Here is a 7,189-nt window from a genome sequence, read left to right as displayed (position 1 = left end):
ACTAGCTAACTAGCAAGCTTAAAAGACCTTCCTGCCTCTGCCAAACCAGTTCTGAGATTAGAGGTGCTTGGAGCTGCACCTGCACTTTTACATGGGTGCTGGGAATTGAACTCAAGTCCTCATTCTCACATGACAATACATTTTACTAAGACACTTTCCCAGCCACCTCGGTGGATTTTGTCTATGATCTACTCCCTCTTTGTCCCACTTTAGTAAGTAACTTGACACAGCTAGCACATAACCTTTCTCAGCATCTATTTCATACAGAACATCAGAATCCCTTCAAACAGTTTGATCCTAGGACCTGCCATTCAAAAATATTTTTAAAATGTGTTCTCTACTAGTTTTATACATGGATCCTCCCATACCCCCCTCTCAAGTTCATGTCGTCTTCATTTATTTATTTTTTGATCACTTTTGATTTTATAACCCACTAAATCCAATCAGTGCTGCTACAACACACATCTACTAGAAAATGGTTGACTTACCAGGAACATCTCAGAAGGAAACTGACTTTCCTTGCCGCAAAGCCATAAATCCTCATAGCCTCAGCTACAGTGGGGGCTCATGAGCTCCTTCCTGACCCATAAGAAAACATTAGCTGCCTTGATCATACACAACTCTTGTTCAAACACATCTGCTATGAGTTAACAGTGCAGCTGCCACATCATGTCCAGAAGATGTTCTGCAGCATTCCTCTGTCTAACTCCTCTTCACTGATGGTCCCTAAGCTTTGTGGGGAGGGATGAGATATACATATCCCATCCAAAACTCTGGTTTAGTGGGCTTGTTTCTGGAGAGTCTCCCTTTCTCTTTGGCTTTTTATCCTAGAGTGGAGGGGAAGTGACATCCCCATGTCCTTAACATGTTGAGGTCAGCTGAATCTTCTTCTTCTTCTTCTTCTTCTTCTTCTTCTTCTTCTTCTTCTTCTTCTTCTTCTTCTTCTTCTTCTTCTTCTTCTTCTTTTTTTTTTGCAACAACCATTTATTACCTAGGATGCTTTTGCTCAGAGGATTTAATTACAGTAGCAGAATAGCAAGTTAGAACAACAACAACAACAACACAAATGCCATCAAAAGGTAATTTTGCTGCTGGACAGAATCTATGTTCTCTTTTCAAGGAATGTAAAAAATACCAGAAATTGAGATGGCAAAAAAAAAAAAAAAAAAAAAAAAAAAACAAAGAAACCTGTTTGTAAATTTAACATTTACTATCTTTTAACAAGCTATAGGCTAAAGAAGAGAGAACTGCACTGGGGAGATGGCTCAGTAAGTAAAGTACTTATCCATAAGCACAGGAACTTTGGTATAACAAGTGTGGACCGCCCTTCTTACCCAGGGCTGCTGTCAAAGACAAAGGGAGTGGGGGGAGGGGCAGAATCCAGAGGATATGAGTACAGATGGACAGATTGACTTCAGGGATCAACTTCAGTGAGACAGCTCAACTTTATTTGGGGTGAATAGGGCTATATAGATTTTGGGGAATGGGTAGGAAATTCAAAGGTAGATATACATTAAGGGCTAAGGTAGGAGTGTTTCATTTATATAAAGGGGAATTTCTGCTAGGCAGGTTCTTGTAAGGAAAGAGAAAGGAAAGAACCTATAATCTGGCCATAGGTTACATGACCTTCCTCAGATGTTTTTTGGGTTTATAGGCAGTAAGAGTTAATTGGAGAGCTTTTTCAGACATGGTAGACTGCAACCTTAATAGTGAGGTGTTCCAACAATCACATTAGAAGCCAGGTGTGGTGGTGGCCTGTGCCTGTAATCCCTGTACAGGCAGAAATACAAATCCCTGGCACTCCCTGGCCAGACAAACTATCCTAATCAGCAATCCCCAGAGAGACCATATATTATAAAGCAACTTAGATGGATCATGAGGAATATACCTTAAGTCGACCTCTGGGTGGCACATGTACAAAAACAAGCATGCATGCATGCATATTCATGCACACATATGTACCAGCACAACCACAAAACTTCACTTACACACACAATATAAAGACTCCAGGATCAAAATACCACTGCTCAAATATGGCAAACTTCACTAAATTTGTTACTTTTCTAAAGAGAGAAAGTCCATCTGAGTGGGAACATGTACCATAATGTGCATACAGAACTGGAGAGTCAGCCATCACCCTTCTATTTTGCTTGAGACCATGTCTTTCCACAGATGCACTAGCTAGGCTAGATGTCCCATTATACATCATACATCATACATTTTACATACATTTGTACAGCTCCCAGGACAAATTCTGTCTCAGTCTCTCATCTTACTGTAGGGCTGCACTGGGATTACAGACATTTGTGCTGCTACACCTGTGTCCTGGAAACCCAAACTCACATCATCAGGCTTGTGCAACCAGTGCGTTTACCTGGTGAACCATCTGTCCCCAGCCCAGGAAATGCTTCATACGGAGGCAATATTGTAACCAAACTGAGGCTGTGTAGTGCAAGTCCCTAAGTTTCTGGAAAGGGGAACAATAATGGTATCAAAATCTTCAAGCCAATGTATAATTGAATTAGGAGAAGTTGTAGCTTTGCCCATGTCACGATGCAGTGGTCACATAATTCCCTGTGTAATGTTTTCTCGTTTGATGTCTGAAGTAACAAAGGAAGGCCATCAGGCTAACCTACTCAAATAAGTGGGTGAAAGAGAGGGGCTGTGAACCAAAGAATAATGAACATGGAATAACAAAAATGTACATTTTCACCAGATGTAGACCAGTGTATGCAGTGTCTAGACCATCAATATGCCAACACGGCACAAGACCACTGCCTCCAAAAATCTATGACCTTCCTGGATTATGAAGATCCCATGGGGATAGGTCTGTCCTGCATGGCCCTGTGCTTCTCTGCACTGTCATCTCTAGTTCTTGGCATCTTTCTGAAGCAGAAAAACACTCCCATTGTGAAGGCAAATAACCGAACTCTCAGCTATACCCTGCTCATCGCCCTTAACTTCTGCTTTCTCTGCTCTTTTCTCTTCATTGGCCATCCCAACACAGCCACCTGCATCCTACAGCAGACCACATTTGGAGTGGTGTTCACTGTGGCTGTTTCTACTGTCTTGGCCAAAACTATTACTGTGGTTCTGGCCTTCAAGGTCACTGCTCCAGGAAGAAGAATCAGGTGGTTGTTGGTAACACGGGCACCTAACTTCATAGTTCCCATCTGCACCTTGATCCAAATGATTTTGTGTGGAATCTGGCTGGGAAACTCTCCTCCCTTCATTGATGCAGATACACACTCTGAACATGAACACATTATCATCCTGTGCAACAAGGGTTCAGTCACTGCCTTCTACTGTGTGCTAGGATATCTGGGGGTTCTGGCCATGGGAAGCTTCATCATGGCTTTCTTGGCCAGGAACCTACCTGACACCTTCAATGAAGCCAAGTTCCTGACATTCAGCATGCTGGTGTTCTGCAGCGTCTGGGTCACCTTCCTCCCTGTCTACCACAGTACCAAGGGGAAGGTCATGGTAGCTGTGGAGGTCTTTTCCATCTTGGTCTCCAGTGCAGGACTTCTAGGCTGTATCTTTGGCCCCAAATGCTACATCATTTTGTTAAGACCACAAAGGAACTCTACTCAGGGTCACAGGGATAAAATACATTATAGTTATAAGACTTAATAAATTTTTATTAATTTTTCAAGTTAGTACATCATATTTTCATACATGTACTTTGTTCCTATTCATCCCCCTCACAAACTGATACACCAATCCCCTCTATCTGTCTCCTCTTAAAACAATCTTTATTTCTATATTTATATATATGGTTCATTAACTTCTCTTTCCAAGATCCCTCATTTTCTCCCCTCTCTTGGCTACTTTCTACTTTCATGTTATTGGGGAGAGAGGAAGAAAATGCATGCCATTTGCCTATGGTATTTATACTTACAGTCATGATGTAACTCACATAATTTAACAATTTCCAAACCCATAATTTTCTTCTTAAATATCATGACTTTATTCATTTTTAACACTAAATAAATACCACTATGATTATGCTCCATATTTACTTTATCTATTCATCTGTTTATCGATATCTAGCATTCTTCCATTTTTTTAGCTACCATGCAAGTACAACAATAATCATGAATGTATAAATACCTCTGTAGATGTCTTCTGTGTCTATTTATCCGAGAGTGGTATAGTTAGATTTAATGGCAGTTCTATTTTTAATTTTTTGAGTAACTTCTATACTGATTTTAAAAATAGCTCTACTAAATGTAATAAAAAAATCACTAAGAGAAAAAGATTAGGTGTTAGGTCAGCTTTCTGAGGTCTCAGACTTTGTGGAGATTAGCAAAGAGATTGACAAACTTGTGGCGCTTACTTTCCCTATGATCTAAGCTGTTGATGAAATTCACCTCTACAAATCTCCAAAATCCAGAAGAGACATATAAACCAGAAGATGTGCAAACTACAACAGAGAACACACACAAAAAAAAATTTTAAAGGAAGGCAACATTCTGAGATAGGTAAAATACCAAATAAATACTTCGTTTCAAAGTTTTCTTATAAAAAAAAATTGATCAATGACCTGAAACTGAATACTCAATGGGAAAACTAATCCAATACAAGACCTTCAGAGAAAGTCATCAATACAAGAGAAAAAGGCAGCAAGAGAGAAGAAAAAATTCAGGAACATGAAAGAAAACTTAAGCAATGAAACTGAAAAGTGAGGGGACAAAGGGTTAAAAATGAAAAAAAATTCAAAACCGAAAAAGCATAGTGGGAAGCATGGACAATGGACTTGAGAAAGCAGAAATCAGGATGGAGCTGGAATGAGAAATAATACATGTCAACACCAATAAGCAAAAAGTAAGTGATCATGACCAGTGTCCAAGGAAGATCAAACCCAAGAACTCACAGGTCTAGGGAAGTAAACACCAAAGGCAGTGGAAATTATTCAACAACATTAAGGCAGAAAATTCCCCAAGCCCAGGAAAAGAAGCAAACATTCTAGCATGAGTGACATTCAGAACCCCAGATGCAACCAGGGAAGAACCTCTCTGAGGCATCTCATAGTCAAGATGTCAAAGATACTAAGCAAAGAACCAGTATTATATGCTGTATGGGAAAAAACACCAACTCACATACAAAAGCAAAGCACCAGAGTGCCATCAGCAACCCTGAATCAAAAAGTCATGAAGTGTATTTCAAGTCTCAAAAGCAGATAATTGCCAGTTGTGGGTTGCTGTCTATATGCAAGTGAAGGCAGGTACAAGATAAGGCAAGGCCTGTAATTGGGTAGTGAAAAAGAAAGGCGGGGCCCAAGTTTTTAAAATGTGGGAGAAATAGGGGAGAGAGAGTAAAAGGGGGAAAAAAGAAATCAAGATGGAGGAGAAGAAGGATGAACCACCCCTATGTGACTTTAAATAGCCACAGGTAGCTATGAATATCTTACAAGGGATGGATAATTACAAGACAGTCTGTCTTCTCTAGGAGGGCAGTTTATATCAATATCAGTTGGCTCTGTGTTTATTGTGTGGACATTTTGTAGAGTGAGACTTTACTGATATAAATCTGATTGATTTTGATTGTGTTGGGTTACTGGGAATTGTGACTAAAACCGCAGGGAGCAGATGCTGGAAAATATGAGCAGAGTCCACAGAAAGAAAGCAGGGTCCATATAATAGGTGGCCTCTGCATGGGGCTGACGTGCCAGCGACCTGCCATGGGGCTAGCCATAGAGGTGAGGAGACCACCAGGAACAGAGAGTAGCAGGAGGTACCTAAAACCTTTCACCATTGTTTAATGTTTACTGCTACAGCCAGTCAAGACTACTGCGCAAACCAAGTGGTCTTCTGAATTTGAAAAGAAATAACAGCATTTCGACATAAAAATAACTCAAGGACTTCCTGGCCACCAAGCCAGCACTGCAGAAGACAGTAAAGGAATACTGTAAGCAACTGAAGAAATTTCAATCACGAGACCACACAGGAAAGAACAAATTTTATGAACAGACTAGCCAAACAAAGGAGGGCTGGAAGGAGCCCATTAACTCCAACAAAGTAAACCAGATACTAATGTGGAGCAATATAAAGAACAAACAGTAATCCAACCAACAAAAATCAGTAGATATTTCTCATTGAAAATCTACATGTAATGGCATCATCTTGACAAAAAAAGAGATGCAAACGGGTTGGCTGGACTAACAGCTGAAAAGGAACTCCATGAAGAATGGTGACTAAGAAGAGCATGGAGGACTAGGGGCTGTGGAATGACTCTGTAGGGTATTTCAGTGAGGTCATTATATATTTGTCAAGACCTTCCAAATGTAAGGCACAAAATATGAACCACAGATTGGTATAATGGTGCACGCATACAATTGCAGCATTTGGGAGGCTATTGGGAGGGCAAGTTGAAAAGTAGCCTGAGCTACAGATAAAATTCCGCATTAAATCAAAAAGAACAAGGAGAAAATAATGATCACTAATGTGAAGTGTGGACTTTGGGTGAGGATGTTTCGGTGTGGATTGTACCACATACAGCACCGTGACGGAAAGACATGGATGATGGGTGAGGTTTACACATGATAGAAAAGAGAACAATGAAACCTCTCAGTGTTCTTAGGAACTTCAAACTCTAAATAATCTTGAAACAGTTTCTTTGTGTATCCCTGGCTGTCCTGGACCTAGCTCTATAGACCACACCAGCCTCAAACTCACAAAGATTCGCCTGTATCTGCCTCCCAAGTGCTGGGAGTAAAGGCATGTACCACCGCCACCCAGCAACTAAATAATTCTCATAAAATCTATCCAAATATTTAAGGGGAAAAAACTAGATCCAACTCTTATGCTATCTCCAAGATACACGCCTCCCTGATAAAAATCAAAAGATGGAAAACATTTTATCAAGAGCATTAAAACCAATCACACCAAATGTTATGGCTCCAACTTCATAAAACAAACATCAAATGGAAAAAGAGGTCCTCATGTGACACTAGTAGTTTAATACTAAACTTTCATATAGACAGGTCATCCAAACTAAAAGTTAGCAAAGGCATACCATAGAGGGAATGGACTTAGCATATACAGAATATTCCATTCGACCAATATTAATCACATTTGACTAGACACATTCTTCTTAGCAGGAAATGGTGCCACTCAAGTGAGCAAGTCTTTTCACTTCAATTAGCTTAATCAAAATATTCTCTAGAGGCCCATCTCCCAGGCAATTT

The sequence above is a fragment of the Micromys minutus genome (assembly GCF_963924665.1).
Source record: "Micromys minutus genome assembly, chromosome: 29".
NCBI classification, from domain to species: domain Eukaryota; kingdom Metazoa; phylum Chordata; class Mammalia; order Rodentia; family Muridae; genus Micromys; species Micromys minutus.
This window is presented reverse-complemented; position numbering follows the sequence as displayed.